We start from the raw sequence: 18,669 nt of genomic DNA on the forward strand, positions 1-18,669 counted from the left end.
CTTTATTTAAACATCTTGATACAAACACTTGTACTAACCATAATGCAATATCACTGATATAAACATTACATACATAATGAACAATTGGCCATTGGCGGAAATTTCTTGTTTGGATGAATAAGATCTTGGTCTATGCGCTCGGCTGCAGTATTTTAATATGGTTTATACTGATACTTGATAATGTTGCTCAAACAAAAAAACATTTAGCAAAAGGTTTCAGCCCCTTCCTATAAGAATATTTTTCCCTATATAATTACTATTTTATTAATAGTTTTATATAAGGGTAATAAGTGATTATTATTACATATCTGCCGCTACTTTCCTGCCTGCTCTGCCTGTGTAGGGTTCAGGTCTCTTTTGGGGTTTAGTGTTTACGTTCATCTTGACTATTGTGCAGGGCCGTCTTACCCATTGGGCAGGGTAGGCGGCTGCCCGGGGGCCCTTGCATCCTAGGGGGCCCCTGCCCTCTGTGACCTGTATTTTTCGCTTTATAAGATGCACTTATAAAACTAAGTGTGTCCTATAAAGTGAAGACGGCTTCCAAGCAGTGCTGAGCACCGCAAGGAAGCCGTCCCGCCCGCCCCCTCTATTGCCGCTCACTATGCATATGCATAGTGAGCGGCCCTGAGCGACCCCCCTCCGCCCGCCCGCCCCTTCTATCGCTTCTCAGCTGAGCCGATCAGAAGCCCAGGAAAGTGCAATGAGCAGCTCTTTCATGGGCTTCTGATCGACTCAGCTAAGCGGCGATAGAAGGGGCGGGCGGACCAGGAACTCATTTACCATCCGCCGGCCCCAGCAGCTGAAGTCTCCCGTCAGCGCGCCACTCCCGTCATCCTCCGGAAACAGACAGCGGGGTACAGAGACGCTGCCGGTGTCCTGGATGTGTCGTGCAGCCGGACACTTCCGGCACAGGCAGTCTCTCTGCACCCCGCTGCCTGTGCCCGAGGATGTCGGGAGTGGCGCGCTGACGGGAGAGGAGCTGCTGGGGCTGGCGGACAGGTGAGTAACTGTTTTTTTTTGTTTTGGGGGGCACTGGCTACTATGGGGGGCACTGGCTACTATAGAGGCACTGGCTACTATGGGGGGCACTGGCTACTATGGGTGCACTGGCTACTATGGGGGGCACTGGCTACTATGGGGGGGCACTGGCTACTATGGGGAGCACTGGCTACTATGGGGGGCACTGGCTTCTATGGGGGGCACTGGCTACTATGGGGGGCACTGGCTACTATGGGGGCACTGGCTACTATGGGGGGCACTAACTACTATGGGGGCACTGGCTACTATGGGGGCCACTGGCTACTATGGGGGTATTGGCTACTATGGGGGGCACTATATGGGGGGATTGGCTATTTTGGGTGGCACTATATGGGGGGATTGGCTACTATGGGGGTCACTATATGGGGGGATTGGCTACTATGGGCAATTCGCACCTCTGCACAGGGGCCCATAATGCTGTTAAGACGGCCCTGCTATTGTGCAGTTTGCCATAGGCAGCCATTTTAACAAATATGTGTATTGAGAAGTCCAGTCCCCTACACTCTTCAATACAATTGTTACAGGGGGCATATCTAGTTGTAAGGGTCATTCTAACTGGTTATAGGGGGGATTCTATCTGACTACAGGGGCACACTGTATCTGGCTATAGCAGACATGGAATTTGATCCAGGTAGCATATCTAGTAGCAAGGAGTAATGTATCTGGTTATAGGGTTATTGTATGTGGCTGCAGGGTTCATATCTAGCTACTTAGGAAATTGTATCTGGCTACAGGGGGTATCTGTGTCTACATGGTATTGTAACTGTATACAAGATGCATCATATCTCAATACAAAGGTACATCTGGCTGTGGAACCTCATTACAGGGGACATATGTAGTTGCATGGGGTATTGTATCTGGCTACAGGAGGCACAATGGATTGGTGGGGACAGTGTCGGACTGGGCCACCGGAGGACCGGAGGATCCTTCGGTGGGCCCCTCCCCAACTCCCACTGACAGTCCACAGCTGGGGCCCCCAGACAGCCATAGAGTGAGGCTGCCTGTCCTTAGTTGGCTGGCCCCAGTATCTGACGCTGCAGCAGCTGTCAGGTTTCCAGCAGCCCTGGGAGGATACCTGGACTCAAGACCGGGCAAAACCATGTCCCCGGTATCACCCAGAAGCTCCGCCCCCCCATCGCTGGAAGCCCCACCCCCTTACGGCATGACTGATCTCTCTCAAGCACAGCAGGGAGAGGAATCACTTGGAGACTAGAGGAACCATACAGTTGAGGTAAGTATAGCTGTTTTTTTTTATTTTACATAGAGATGGAGGGGCAGGAGAATGATGAAGGAGGCAGTAGTATGGTGATGAGGGGCAAAAGGATGAGAGGGGAACTACTATGATGATGGAAGTAGGGATGCACGATGCACCGAAAAATCGATTTTACTATCGATTTTCGGGGCATATTTTCGGTTCGATACCAGGATTTCCTGGTATTCGATACTTTATGATAAGCCGCGCAGCAGAGCGGCTTATCATAAAGTACACAGCAGAAGACATGGCAGGCAGTGAGCTGAGTGCCTGCCATGTGCTCTGCGTGGCCCCCCTGGTGTCAACTCCTCTGTCCACCCGCCCTCACTCTCTCCACTCCCTGCGGCGCTAACTTCCAATAGCCGGCACACAGCGATCGTATGTGCCGGCTATTTAACTGTATAGATGCCGCTGTCACACTGACAGCGGCATTATCCCCCTCTCCTAACCTGCTCCCTATGTAGCGGGGGTCGGCTACTGTGTGTAGCAGACCCCCGCTACTAATGACTGCAGCCGGCAGTCATTTACCCTTTAGTGAAAGGGTCAGAGCAGGGTCGGCGGCTGCAGAGGGAGAGCGGCCGGCGCTTCATGAAGAGGAGAGCGGAGCATAAGGCTGAGGCGGGGAGGAGATGCGGCCACTACATCTGGCTGCACAGCACTGTAAGGTGGGGGCCACAGGACTGTGAGGGGGCGGCAGGCCGGGGCCGACAAGACACTCCCGGGGCGGACATCAGCTATGTGAGAAAGGTAAAGAGGGGGTCGGCCTGGCTCTCACTGGGATGGGGGGAGGGGGTCTGCAGCCTGCAGTTTACCTTGCTGCCCAAATCCAGGTCACCCTGCTGGGTCAGTGGTCACCATGCCCTGACAGCAGGAGTACAGCTCCCATCATCCCTGATAGCTGGTGTGTGTCTGTGTGTGTGTGTGTTACATGACTACAGCTCCCATCATCCCCCCTGATAGCTGGTGTGTGTGTGTTACATGGCTACAGCTCCCATCATCCCCCCCTGATAACTGGTGTGTGTGTGTGTGTGTGTTACATGACTACAGCTCCCATCATCCCCCCTGATAGCTGGTGTGTGTGTTACATGGCTACAGCTCCCATCATCCCCCCCTGATAACTGGTGTGTGTGTGTGTTACATGACTACAGCTCCCATCATCCCCCCTGATAGCTGGTGTGTGTGTTACATGACTACAGCTCCCATCATCCCCCCTGATAGCTGGTGTGTTTGTGTTACATGACTACAGCTCCCATCATCCCCCCTGATAACTGGTGTGTGTGTGTGTTACATGACTACAGCTCCCATTATCCCCCCTGATAGCTGGTGTGTGTGTGTGTGTGTGTGTGTGTGTGTGTATGTGTTACATGACTACAGCTCCCATCATCCCCCTGATAACTGGTGTGTTACATGACTACAGCCCCCATCATTTCCCTGATAGATGAAGTGTTAGGCCTCTTTCACACTATCCGTGCCGCGACCCGGCACGGATTCCCCCCCTGCCACCCAGCCGCAGAGATGACAGGAGAGCATGATGTGCTCTCCTGTCATCTCATCTACTACTCACCTACTCCCCGCACTGGCCGGCTACACGCGCTCCCTGGAAGTGGCCGGGACTACGCTGCCAGGAGAAGGTATCATAGTCCAGGCCACTTCTGGTGAAGCCAGTCAGCGCAGGGAGTAGGTGAGTAGTAGATGAGATGACAGGAGAGCACAGATGACAGGAGAGCTGGGTGGCAGAGGGGGATCCGTGCCGCGATCCGCACTACGACATGTCCTATTTTTTCGCGGCACGGACCATGTGAATGGCCACATTCACTTTAATGGGCCGTAAAATTGTCCGTGGTTGCTGATCCGCGACCACGGACAATTTTACGGGACGTGTGAAAGAGCCCTTAATGTAATGTCCCTTAATGTAAATAATGTCAACTTTATTTTTAAAGTTAAAAAATTAGAGGAACATAAATTGGTTCGAACGGACCTGACAGTTGGGGGGGGGGGGGTCATTTCTAATATTGAGGTTTTGTTTTTTTAAATATAATTAATTTAATTTGTAAGTATCGAATTGGTATCGAGCATTGAAAAAAAAAATGTTGGTATTGGTATCGAACTCAAAATTCTGGTATCGTGACATCACTAGATGGAAGGGCAGGAGGATGAAGGGGGTAGTAGTATGATGGGGGTAGGAGCAGGGCTAACTGGGACTGAAAATCAGCCCTGGCACTCACACCCCTCCAGCCCACATACCATATCACACTTAGGTCGTGTTGTGTTGTATTGCAGCTCATTTTTATTGACAGAAATGGTGCCAAGTCTATCTATCTCCTGTCTATCTATCTATCTATCTATCTATCTATCTATCTAAATAGAAAAAGCGGTGGCACTCGAAGTTCAGTGAAAAAATAATTACTTTTTATTTGCCCAAAACCGCAACATCATTTGCCCAACAACCGCTGGGAATCAGTGGAAGTTAATGGTTTCCCTTGCACTTATGATTTTTTTCTCTCCTCTCTGGTGTTTTTGCAGCTTTGTGGCAATTTTAGGAAAACGTAGCAGGCTGAGGGTTTGGCATTCTATTTGGGAAACTGCAGCGTTTTTCTCCCATAGACTTCAATAGAAAGCTTTAGCTCCATTAAAAAATGCCACAGGCTATGCATATGGTGGTTTTTAGCGGCGCTTTTCAGGGAGAAAAAAAATCGCCACTGTCTGGTCACCAGGGTGTTAACTGAACCCTTTGTGGGTCAGACTTTGCTCCGTTTCGGAAAAGGGAAGAGCTTAACTTACTGTCCGGTCTTCTCCCTGTCATCTTCTCATGAGCAGCTGAGCAGGGACACTGCTTTAGCCACTGAGATGACGCTGGAGCATCGTCAGCTTAGCCAATCAGCGGCTGCAATAGCGGCTCCATATTTGAAGAAGCAGAGCCTGGCACACTTGTATCTCAATGTGGCGGACTCTGCTGAAGATAGAAGATGTCTGGGTGAGTATCAATAGGGCCCCCTTCTCCCCCAGCACTATACGCATGCCAGCAAGGATGGGGAGCAATTAATGACTTTCTTGCTGGGGTGGGTATATTGTAGCATCAATGTGGCCCCCATGGGATTAATTGAGGGTGCCATGCATCCTCACTTAACCCCCTGGGGGCCACATTGTTTAGTCTGGCACACATGGGATTAAGTATGTGCCATACTGTAAGCAGCATTTACGAAAAACCTGCCTACTGTAAGATGCAGAACACCTGTCACAATGATGGGTGATCTGCTCCTGGCCTTTTTTGGTTTGTTTTTCCCTTTTGCTTTTCAGACATCGGTATCCTGTGGATTACGTCGGTTTCGTTGGACTGCGTCGTTTACCAGTGTTGTTTTATATTGAAATAGAATGGTCAAGGAGGGGTGTGTGGGTGTTCTTTTTTAAATAAATTGGCTGGTTATGGAAATAGGTGGATCCCTATACATTTTGTTTTAATCTAATTATTTATTTATGGGGGAAAAAACGTATATGGTTCCCCTTATTTCCATAACTAGCCAGGTTTAAAAACCTAACAGCAGCAGCCTAGTAGTACCAGGGTGGGACGGGCCATTTGTTTTGGCCCTCCCCAGCCTAATAATACCAACCAGCAAACCCAGTCCTGAAGCCCCAAATTCGACCCTCTAGGACTACGATACCCAGCTCTTCCCGGTACCCCTGGTGGCAATGGGCACTAGGGTAATATTGGGGGGTTAGTGTTTGCCATTTTATACCAACTTAGACTAGGCCCCGACTTAGTAATGGTTTCTGTCTAGCAGACAGCTTCCATTAGGAAGTCTGAAAGTAAAGAAAAATAAAACACAACCAATCTCAGCCAAATCTCAGCCAATCTGCGGCTGAAGCAGTGTCCCTGCTCAGCTGCTGATTACAAGAAGATGGGGAGAAAACTGGAGGGAAAGTTAGCCAACCCCCGGTCTCCCCTTCTCCGGGTCACTGAATTCCTCCTTTCTGGAGCGGGTCATCATTTTGACATCCATGTTCGAGGAAAGACAACGACCCGAGAGACGCCCAATGTCACACAAAGACTTTCACATTGCAAGGTAAAAACACAGAAAAGACGCCATGCGGCGGTTTTTCTGGCGTTTTGTTTTTTTTTTGTGGGGGGGGCATAAAAAAAATGCCACAAAAACCTTGGTGTGAAGGCATCCAAAAACATTTCCAACGTTCTGAACATGAAAATGATTTCTTCCCTATGGAAATTCTCTGATGCTCTCTAATTGCTCAGTATAACATTTCCCACATTCTGCAAATGGAAATGGTCTCTCCCCTGTGTGAGAAGATCTGGTTTATAAATAAATCATTTGCCACATTTTGAATATGAAAATGGCCTCTCGTCTGTGTCAGATATTAGTTTGTGAAAAAATTAAAAATTATATCTTTGATTCATTTTTACAAAAATCCAATATACACATTATACAATTTCATAAAAATTTTACATTTACTGACAAACAATAAAGAGAGGTAAAAATATATATATTAGTAATTACAAAAAAATCAACACACCCTTCTAATCCTGAAGTGGTAGATAATGTTTCATCTCTGTGTCATTTGTCCATTTGCCCCAAAGATAAACAGAGGGTTTTTTGTTGTTGTTTTTTTTTTACTTAAAAAGGAAATCCTTTCGTACCCCTGTACCTTTTTATCTAGGTTTTCCCAGTGGGATATTAATGGCGGGCGGCAATAATCCAGCTCCGGAGAATCACCAGTCTTGCCGTTAATAGTAATTTCAAAACTATGTTCCTATGTTTACCTAACTGATTAGAACAACCCAGAATCCCACCTAGCGCACTATAAGGGGGTCCAGTTCCTAATTAATTCCGTGTATATTCTACCACCACATGCATATAATTAGCTTCTGGTTCCCCTCATGTAAGGCACCTATCATTACTCCGATACCCCATCCTATACAATACATTTAGCGTGTTACTCAGTCTATTGATTATCCTAAGGGTGCGTTTACACTGAAAGATTTATCCGACAGATTTTGGAAGCCAAAGTCAGGAATGGATTCAAAAAGAGGATAGATCCCAGTCTTTCCTTTATAACCTGATCCCTGTTTATAGTCTGCTCCTGGTTTTGGCTTCAAAGATCTGTCAGATAAATCTGTCTGTGTAAACGCACCATTAACAGGGTCCTCATAAATTTTATTAATGAAGACTTTAACCATGTTTGATACAACACTATCCCATTCTTCTTCTCCCACTGGGCCAAGATATTTTTTCTAGACTTTCCTATTAACCAATCAGTAGTTACCCATCATACTGAATTGTAGTGCCTTTACATAGAGAGATTTATCTGACAGTTTATTGAAGCCAAAGCCAGGAATGGATTTGAAAAGAAGAGAAATCTGTCTTTCCTTTATGACCTGTTCTATGTTAATAGTCTGTTCCTGGCTTTGGCTTTAAAAATCTGTCAGATAGATATTTGTGTAAATGCACCATTATGCTGACCACACCGTGTATGTAATGGAACAGAGGGGATTACTTCCCGCGGAAACAAGTTTGAGGCCTAGTGTGTGCCAGGGTCTGAGGTGGGGTCTCCTCCGTTCCATTACATAATGGTGTGATAATTCAGTATGATGGGTAACTAATGCCTGTCCACCCCCCCCACCCCCCCGGTAGAGCCCCCAACACTTACCCCATCATGGCAGTCACACCCCCAAAGCCAGTCCCACCCTGGAGAAATCGCTGTCGGGCTCATCTATTCTCTGTGGCAGGACCAGCTTCAAGAGCCAGACCAGCAGGAGGGGATAAGTATCAGGATCTTCACCGGGGGGTCGGACAGGCTTTACTGGGGGGTCAGGTAGGCTCTGCCCTGGGTGCTGGGGGACAGGTTTCTCAAAATCTTTATACTTAATATTCTAAACATGAAGACGGTTTTTTCTCTTTGATGTGTCACACCCCCTGTGTGATATATATTTTGTCTTACAGTCTGTGATGAGTTAGAAAAACGTAAAAGAATCAGAAGACATCTTTTCGTTATGAGGGGCTGAGGGTCTATCTAGGATAATGGCTTGTTCTCTGTATGTGTCTTGTGTAATATGATGATCAACAGCTTCAGAATCTGAAGACGTCAGATTTCCTGAGCTCTTGGTACCGTCATCTGCCAAGAATAAATTATAAGAATAAACAATATAACCTTGACAATTATATTGATATTTTATACCTTTCTAAAAATTCAAGTCAATTCAGTAGCACAAAGCAAAAGTCAATTATTAAAATGTATCTGCCATCAGGGCTGCTGTCGGATCAGTGATGAATTCCATATTTTGGGTAAAAATTTGAGTCTCCATGGCTATGAACATGCATGAAACTATAATGCGCACCACCCTCTTTCTGATCCATTAGGATTGTGTGCATTACAGTCTTCAGTCTTGCGCATGATGGTCTCATGCGTGTTCGTAGGCACTGAGACTAGAATTTTCACCTGCATCGTGGAATTCACCACTGATCCAGCAGCAACCATCTTAAAGTTGTTTTCTGAGAAATACCTTAAAATTTGAATACCTTAAAATGCAATGGAGTCATTCTCACCTGCCCCAATCCCCTGCTGCTGCATTTTAGTCACCTTCCCCCAGTTCTGAGCTGCTGCTTTCTGCTGAAGAGACAAAAAGCTTTGTCCGAGCTTTTTACACGTCTCTGCTCTGATCTACCCCCCCCCCCCCCCCCGCCCGCCTTCCCTGAAGGCTCGTGTAAACAACGTTCCTGACTGTCACTGCTCTCTGTAATGCAAGAAAGGTTAAAGGGAAACTCCAGGTAGAGGTAAAAGAAAAATGAAACTTCTGCAGAAGCATATAACAATACTTTCCTATCTATCCCAGTTTTGAAACTAGCAAAAATTTATTTTGGGGGGTTTTGTTCTGTTTTGTGTTTCTGTATTTCCTGGTTGAGCAGATGTACTCAGTACTACAGGTTCCAGAATGCAATGCTTTCCCTCAGCTGTTCCATCACAGTCCCCCACCCTGCCCAATCCCCTCCCAAAGCTGTTGCAGAACATCTAGGCTGTGTTCCCACGTTGCAGTTTCATTGTGTTAATGAATTATTTGCAGTACTTTATCATTTCATTGTGGTCCCACCCACCCCCAGCACGCTGTATTCTCTACCTGTAACACCAATATTAGAATAAAGCAAAGAACTTTTCTGATTAATTTTTTTTTCTTTTCATCTCCACGCACATATTATGATCAAGCATCTTTTATCTTTTAAATTGATTCCCACAAAAAGGACTTTATCCGATATTATCTTACATGGGATATACTGTTTATGCCTTTTTTTTTTGTGCAGGTGGGATTGGCAGTGTCGGCTCTTATCCTCTCTGCTTTTTAGCATTATCTATTTGTGTTAGTGCATCATTTTTGTGCAGATGCTGCAGTACTGCAATGACACTCCAACATGTGTGAACATAGCCCTAACTTCTCTGTAGACTTTTGCACAATCAGCGAAGCTGAAACCCCTGCCTCTGGCCAGTCTGAGATGGTAAATAACACCCTGTCCCCTCTCTGCATCATCAGCCTGTGCACAATGTGAGACAGAGGCATGGAAGATTTGTCTCCTAAGGGGGAGAGCAGTGGGAGCAGGAGACAATGTGGATTGGCACAGAGGCCATTTTTCTTCACTTCCTGGATTTCTATCAGCTACCAGTGTGGCAGAACCGTTCAGATACGGTAATACATTGTATAGACACATCTACTGTATATAACTTTTAATGTACTTTTAATAGAAAACAAGTTTTTCTTATCTTGAGTTCCCCTTTAATTTGATGTCAAGTTGCTGGTGACCTTACTGTGATTAACCCTCCCAGCAAAGTACAGCTGTGTGGATAGTGGGAATTTGGAGTAGCGTGTCTGATGGCTACAACAAAGCAACTGAAGGATCTTTCATGCAGCCCAATTGCTCAATTTCTCATGCCATGTAAATGCACTGCAAAGGGGTCACCTATCTCGCTGACCAAAGCTTGTTTTGCGGCCCCTACGGCCCTCAGCTCACCTGTCTAATACACTGTAGAACATCCCCATAGAAGAGGCTGTAGTTGTTACACTGAATACCTTTTATTGTTGTTTAATTAAATACATTTTAAAGAGAAATACTTTTTATTACGGCCTCATATCGACTTGTGGAGAAAGAGCTCTTTAGCCAGGTTACTGCATACACATGAAATTTTGTGGCATTTCACTGGATCTGCTGGGGGCTTTAGTGCTCCGGACCTAGGCAGCTTCCCCAACCCTAACTGCCCTATTAAAGGGAACGATAATTGGCGAACAAGGCTGATTATTGCTCTGCATAAGGGTCCATTTACAAAGAAAGATTATCTGACAGGTTATCTGCCAAAGATTTGAAGCCAAAGCCAGGAGCAGACTATAAACAGATCAGGTCATAAAGTAAAGACTGAGATTTCTCCTCTTTTCTAATCCATTCCTGGCTTTGGCTTCAAATATTTAGCAGATAATCTTTCTGTGTAAATAAACCCTTATAGAGACAAAAGGGGATCTATTAGGGTACAAACACACACACACCGTATACGCAGCATATTTACTGCTGCGATACACAGCAAATACGCAGCAGATTAGATCTAAATAACTGAACACAGCATCAAGTCTGCACCATCAAATCTGCTTCGTATCTGCTGCATATACGGTGTGTGTGTTTGTACCCTTAAAGGGCTAAAATGCCTTTTTTAGGAGCAGATGGGCCCGGTGGGTGTAAATATTTTCACAAATGGTCTATTTGCGAATATTTCATTTGCATTGGCCCCATCTGCGCCGGAGGGGCGGAGAGGGAGCGTTGCAGACTCTGCGTGCGCCGTATTTATCATTTTTTCTGAGGAAAGATTATAGCGAAAACCAGACAGAAGCAGCCTAGTAGTACCAGGGTGGGAAGGGCCATTTTTGGGCCCTCCCCAGCCTAATAATACCAGCCTGCTACCGCCCAGTCCAGTAGCACCAATTTCAACGCTCCGGGACTACTGGTACCTTGCTCGTCCTAGTACCCCTTGTGGCATTGGGTACTGGAGTAATATTGGAGGGGGGGTAGCTTTAGCCATATATCAGACAGCTTCAAATACAAAATCTGAAAGTAAAGAATAATAAAACACAACACAATACAGAAAAGTATTTTATTTAAAAAAAGAACACCCCATACCCCTCGTTGACCATTTTATAAAAAAAAAGTAAAAATAAAAAAACATGCTGGTCATCAACGTAGTCCAACGAATTTGACGTAATCCACAGGATACCGATATCTGAAAAACAAAAGGGAAAAACACACCAAATAAATGCCAGTAGCAGAACACCCATCATTGTGACAGGTATTCTGTACCTTTTAGCATGCAGCATCTTAGCAGATGCTGCCTACAGTGTGGCACAGAAGGGGTTAGGTCAGTGCCGAATTTACCACTAGGCGCCCGTAGTCCGGTGCCTAGGGCGGCACCTTGCAGGGGGGCAGCACCAGAGAGCAGGGGAAAGAAAACAACTTTTTTTGTTTTTATTTTTGGAAGTCTCCCACCTCTCTTTCTGACTTGCCATTGCCTTTGCCTTATTGCCAGTCACAGTATGGTGGTATTGATCAGGTTTGGTGTGGCAGTGTCAAATGTGACACCTGGAGCTATTACCTACCAATCTACCAATCCGGTGGTGGGGCATCTTCAAGTGTAGTGCCTAGGGCAGCAGCAGCTGCTAATACGGCCCTGGGTTACATATGCATAGTTGCCAACAGTCCCGTTTTCGCTGGGACTGTCCTGGATTTGACAGGCCAGTCCCGAATAAGTAATGTCCTGGATTTGCCCCGGTAAGCTCCGCCCCTGTGACGTCACGCCCCGCCCCCGTGGCGGTCCCCAATGCAGCCCCCAATGCATTGAAGCCTAAGCACAGGCTTTTTGGCCGGAGGCTGTATATTCTGCCTCCAGCCACCAGAGGCCGCTCTCTTCTCCCAGCTACAGGACCTGACAGTGAGGTCACTCACTCCTGTCTCTGGGATATAAGAGCAAGATGGCCGTGTGCTGCAGGGAGCCAGGTAATAAGGTGTCCACATGAGGGGGATTATGCTGAAAGACTGGTATACAGTGTATACCAGTGACTGGAATACAGTGTATACCAGTCACAGCTCTGATTAGCAGTCTGATTACCAGTATACTAGCCTCTCACACCAATGTATAGTTTATAATCCCCCTCATGAGGGCACCTCATTATACCACCAGTATTATACAGTGCTGTGAGACTGCTGGTATACTGAGGAGCCCACATGAGGGGGATAATGCTGAAGGAGATAACGCTATGTACATTGGTATGAGAGGCTAGGACACTGGAAGATTGGTAATCACAGCTGTGACTGGTATACAGTGTCCTAGCCTCTCACACCAATGTATATAGCTTTACCTCCTTCAGCATCATCCCCTCATGTGGGCCCCTCAGTATACCAGTAGTCTCGCAGTACTCACTGTATTATACTGGTGGTATAATGAGGGGCCCACATGAGGGGATGATGCTGAAGGATGATGATGGGCATGATGCCAAAGTCTGCCCCAGTCACCCTCCAGTCTGCCTCAGCTACCCCAAGTAGCCCCCTGTCTGCCTCTGCTACCCCAAGTAGCCCCCAGTCTGCTTCAGCTACCCCCATCACCCCCAAGTCTGCCCCAGTCTCCCCCCAGTCTGCTCCAGCCACCCCCAGTCTGCTCCAGTCACCCCCAGTCTGCCCCAGCTACCCCCAGTCTGCCCCAGCTACCCCAAGTAACCCCCAGTCACCCCCCAGTCTGCCTAAGTTACCCCCAGTCACCACCCAGTCTTCCCCAGTCTCCCACCAGTCTGCCCCAGCTACTCTAGTCTGCCCCAGAGACCCCCAGTCTTCCCCAGCTAGCCCCAGTCTGCCCCAGCTACCCCAAGTAACCCCCAGTCACCCCCCAGTCTGCTTAAGCTACCCCCACTCACCACCCAGTCTGTTCCAGTCACCCCCAGTCTGCCCCAGCTACCCCCAGTCTGCCCCAGCTACCCCAAGTGACCCCCAGTCACCCCCAAGTCTGCTTAAGTTACCCCCAGTCACCATCCAGTCTGCCTCAGTCTCCCCCCATTCTGCCCCAGCTACCCTCAGTCTGCCCCAGCGATCCCCAGTCTGCTCCAGTCACCCCCAGTCTGCTTCAGTCTCCCCCAGTCTACTCCAGCCACCCCCCACTGTGCCCCAGCTACCCCCAGTCACCCACAGTCTGCCCAGATACCCCCAGTCACCCACAGTCTGCCCCAGCTACCCACAATCTGCCCCAGCTACCCACAGTCTGCCCCAGCTACCATAGTCACCCTCAGTCTGCCCCACTAACCCCCCAGTCTCCACCAATCACCCCCCAGTCTGCTCCAGACACCCCCCAGTCTGCCACAGTCACCCACAGTCTGCACCAGTCACCCCCCAGTCTCCACTAGTCACCCCCCAGTCTGCTCCAGACACCCCCCAGTCTGCCACAGCTACCCCCAGTCACCCACAGTCTGCCCAGATACCCCCAGTCACCCACAGTCTGCCACAGCTACCCCCAGTCTGCCCCCAGCTACCCACAGTCTGCCACAGCTACCCCCAGTCTGCCCCCAGCTACCCCCAGTCTGCCCCCAGCTACCCCCAGTCTGCCCATGTCACCCCCAGTCTGCTCCAGACACCCCCCAGTCTGCCACAGTCACCCACAGTCTGCACCAGTCACCTCCCAGTCTTCACCAGTCACCCCCAAGTCTGCTCCAGACACGCCCCAGTCTGCCACAGTCACCCACAGTCTGCCCCAACCACCCCCCAGTCACCCCCCAGTCTGCCACAGTCACCCCCAGTCTGCTCCAGCCACCCCCCAGTCTGCACCAGTCTCCCTCAGTCTGCCTTAGCTACCCCTAGTCTGTTCTAGTCACCCCCAGCTACAAAGGTTTCATGGGGCCCCATGAATCCTAGCTGTACCCCTGCCCCTCACCTGTACTACTACACCGCTCATCTATTCCTGTACTACTTCTACACCCCTCATCCTTTTGTATTGTTCTTACTGGAAAATTCTAACTGGAAAATTCTGGACCCCCCCAAAAAAACTCTGGTGACAAGCCACACTCCGCAAACCACACCCACAATAGGTCACACCCATGAAGACCACACCTTCTATAAGCCACACCCCTTGTTGACAACGCAAAAGTGTCCCTGGAAAAAATGTTCAAATGTTGCCAACTATGCATATGGACAGGGGCGGTCTTGGCATTTCTGGGGCCCCAAGCGAAGTTATGTCTGGGGCCCCCCCTTGACACGCATTCCAAAACAATAGACCGCTGTGTGCTACCCCCAATAGTATATACTCCTTGTGTCCTGCCCACAGTAGTATATACCCCTTGTTTGCCTCCCCTAGTAGTACATAGACCCCTGTGTGTTCCCCCAGTTATATATAGCCCCCCGTGTGCTGCCCCAGAAGTATATAGACCTCCTGTGTGCTGCCCCAGTTGTATATAGACCCCCTGTGTGCTGCCCCAGTTGTATTTACCCCCTGTGTGCTCCCCCACTAGTATATAGGCCCCCTGTGTGCTCCTTCAGGGGTATTTAGCCCCCCTGTGTGCTCCCCCACTTGGATATAGACCCCTGTGTGCTCCTCCAGTAGTATATAAACCCCCTGTGTGGTTTATATAGACCCCCGCTGTGCTCTCCCCCAGTTATACAGACCCCTGTGTGCTCCCCCTCCCATATAGTATATAACACAATAAAACAAACACTTATACTCACCTGGGTCCGGGCGTCTCCTATTCTCTTCACTCTTGTGGCCGCAGGAAGGGTTTTCCCTGCGATCACAAGAGACAGCACTCCCCTTGTCCTGGCGCCGATGCTCCAGTGATGTCACTGGAGCGCCGGCACCACAAGGACAAAGCTGCCACTTGTGACCGCAGGGAAAACCCTTCCTGCATCCACTCCTTGTGTGCTGCCCCAATAGTATATACCCCTTGTGTCCTGCCCACAGTAGTATATACCCCTTGTGTCCTGCCCACAGTAGTATATACCCCTTGTTTGCTTCCCCCAGTAGTACATAGACCCCTGTGTGTTCCCCCAGTTATATATAGCCCCCCCCGTGTGCTGCCCCAGAAGTATATAGACCTCCTGTTCGCTGCCCCAGTTGTATATAGACCCCCTGTGTGCTGCCCCAGTTGTATATACCCCCTGTGTGCTCCCCCACTAGTATATAGGCCCCCTGTGTGCTCCTTCAGGGGTATTTAGCCCCCCTGTGTGCTCCCCCACTTGGATATAGACCCCTGTGTGCTCCTCCAGTAGTATATAAACCCCCTGCGTGGTTCCCCCAGTAGTATATAGACCCCCTTTGTGCCCCACCAGTATTATATAGACCCCTTGTGTGCTGCCCCAGTAGTATATAGACCCCTGTGTGCTCCTCAAGTAGTATATAAACCCCCTGTGTGGTTCCCCCAGTAGTATATAGACCCCCTGTGTGCCCCACCAGTATTATATAGACCTCCTGTGTGCCCCACCAGTAGTATATAGACCCCTTGTGTGCTGCCGCAGTAGTATATAGACCCCTGTGTGCTCCCCCAGTTATATTTAGACCACCTGTGTGCCTCACAAGTAGTATATAGACCCCCTGTTTGTTCCCCAAGTAGTATATAGACCCCCTGTGTGCCCCACCAGTATTATATAGACCCCCTGTGTGCCCCACCAGTATTATATAGACCCCTTGTGTGCTGCCCCAGTAGTATATAGACCCCTGTGTGCTCCCCCAGTTATATTTAGTCCACCTGTGTGCCTCACAAGTAGTATATAGACCCCCTGTATGTTCCCCCAGTAGTATATAGACCCCCTGTGTGCCCCACCAGTAGTATATATACCCCTGTGTGCTCCCCCAGTAGTATATAGCCCCCCTGTGTGCTCCTCCAGTAGTATATAAACCCCCTGTGTGGTTCCCCCAGTAGTATATAGACCCCCTGTGTGCCCCACCAGTAGTATATAGACCCCTCTGTGAAGTCCCAGTAGTCTATAGCCCCCCTGTGTGCTCCCCCAGTTATATATAGCCCCCCAGTGTCATCCCAGTTATATAGCCCCCCTGTGTGCTCCCCCAGTTATATATAGCCCTCCTGTGTCTTCCCCGTTATATAGCCCCACTGTGTGCTCCCCCCATTTATATAGACCCCCGTTGTGCTCTCCCCCATTTACACAGGCCCCTGTGTGCTCCCCCTCCCATATAGTATATAACACAATAAAACAAACACTTATACTCACCTGGCTCCGGGCGTCTCCTCTTCTCTTCACTCTTGTGGCCGCAGGAAGGGTTTTCCCTGCGATCACAAGAGGCCGCGCTCCCCTTGTCCTGGCGCCGATGCTCCAGTGATGTCACTGGAGCGCCGGCACCACAAGGACAAAGCTGCCACTTGTGACCGCAGGGAAAACCCTTCCTGCATCCACAAGAATGACTGACAGGAAGGGAGCCAATGTCTCCCGCCCTGTCAGTGCTGCTGCATGTAAATATGAGTGCTCATTACGAGTGTTCATAGTTACAGTTCAGATGGCAGCAGTGAGCGGGGCAGTGGCCCTGTCCAGCGGTCTTGAGCACAAGAGCGGGGCGTGGGGGCCCCCCTGGATGTTGGGAGCCCCAAGCGATCGCTTGGGGTGCTTGGTGCCAAAGACCGCCGCTGCATATGGATGCATGACATCCATGCTTAATCTCTTGTGTGCCCGACCGAACAATGTGGCCCCCAGGGGGGTTAAGTGAGAATGCATGGCATCCACAATTAACCCCATGGGGGCCACATTGATGTCACAATATACCCATCCCAGTAAGGAAGGGGTTAGTTGCCCTCCTTCCTTACTGGGATGAGTACAGTGCTGGGGGGAGAAGGGGGCCCTATTGATACTCACCACTGACGTCTTCGCTCTTCAACAGAGCCTGGCACAGTGAGATCCAAGTGTGCCAGACTCTGCCTCTTCATAAATGGTGCCCCAGCATCAGCCAATGCAGTGTTCCCGCTGCAGTCACTGATCAAAAGACGACCAGGAGAAGACCGGAGGATAAGTAAACCCCCTGTGGACCAAAATGTTACCCCCCTGGACCACAATATGGTCCACATAGGGTTAGGTTAACCCCCTGGGGACCAGACAGTGGCGCTTTTCTCCCTGAAAAGCACAACTAAAAAACACCTTGGAGGAGATTTATCAAACATGGTGTAAAGTGAAACTGTCTCAGTTGCCCCTAGCAACCAATCAGATTCCACCTTTCATTTTCCAAAGAGTTTGTGAGGAATGAAAGGTGGAATCTGAGTGGTTGCTAGGGGCAACTGAGTCAGTTTCACTATACACCAGTTTAATAAATCTGCCCCATATGCATAAGCTATGGCTTTTTTTTAGTGGAGCTGAAGACTTCTATTGAAATCTATGCCTGAAAAACTTCAAACCCTTATCCTGCTTTATTTTAGTAAAACAGCCACAGAGCTACAGAAACACCAGAGGGGAGAGAAGAACACCACAAAATAACGCCATAATTGCAAGGGAAATCATGAACTTCTATTGATTTCCAGCTAACATCTGGCCGCATGGCGTTTTTATCAGCGTTTTCCTAAAAAAAAGAGGCAGTGTGAAGGAGGCCTAATAGAATATTTTTACAAGCATTCTACTGGTATTACCAAATCTGACCACTTGATGGCAGCAGAAGATATAGGACAAACTATTAAAGTGGTAGTGCAGCGTTTCAAAATTATTCACTAAATAACCCACATTACAAAGTTATACAACTTTGTAATGTATGTTATGTAAATAAATGGCTCCCTTCCCCGTCTTCCCCCCCTTCCATGCTAGACCCGGAAGTGTGGTGCATTATACTTACCGCATTCATGAAGACCCCTGTCGGCCATCTTGCATAACTGTGCTCAGCCAATCGCGGCTGAGCAGCTGATGATGCGAAAGAGGGGGGTTGGCATGAGGGACGGCTGGTGCGCTCTGGCCGGCCTCACGAAGATGACATCATTGTCCCAAGAGGGCGGACAGGAGTCGACACGAATCAGGTGAATATAGGGCATCACACTTCCGGGTCTAGCGCGGGAAGGGGGGGGGGGGACACGGGGAAGGGAGCCATTCTCTAACATAACACACATTACAAAGTTGTATAACTTTGTCAAGTGGGTTATTTAGTGAATAATTTTGAAACGCTACCCCTTTAAGAAGCAGAACCCATAGAAAGATATAGCACTGGGTTTACTGGGAGGAGTATGGAGGCCTGAGTAAGTTGAATGAAATCTGAAAACTGCCTAGCATATAAGTAGTCCTAGTACTCTGACTTTGTAATTGTTGGGATGCAGTGAATGCTATTTTCTAACATTGTGCATACATAAGCACACGCACACATGACGGCGTCCATTCCTCCAGTCTAAAAAACAG

At 48.7% G+C, this 18,669-nt stretch overlaps 1 protein-coding gene across 6 annotated transcripts in view; it reads left to right on the forward strand.

The window, feature by feature from the left end:
• Positions 1–18,669, forward strand: part of ACTR10 (actin related protein 10) — a 464,033-nt gene that overhangs the window by 375,868 nt on the left and 69,496 nt on the right. Inside the window, exon 1 of one of the 6 annotated variants that reach the window (XM_069950799.1) lies at positions 12,255–12,318. The exons of the other annotated variants lie outside the window; for them this stretch is intronic. The gene's annotated coding sequence lies outside the window, so the exon portion shown is untranslated. Of the gene's footprint in view, positions 1–12,254; positions 12,319–18,669 lie in introns of those variants that run through there. 6 annotated transcript variants of the gene reach the window in all.

This window comes from Dendropsophus ebraccatus, chromosome 13 (genome assembly GCF_027789765.1).
Source record: "Dendropsophus ebraccatus isolate aDenEbr1 chromosome 13, aDenEbr1.pat, whole genome shotgun sequence".
Classification (NCBI taxonomy): domain Eukaryota; kingdom Metazoa; phylum Chordata; class Amphibia; order Anura; family Hylidae; genus Dendropsophus; species Dendropsophus ebraccatus.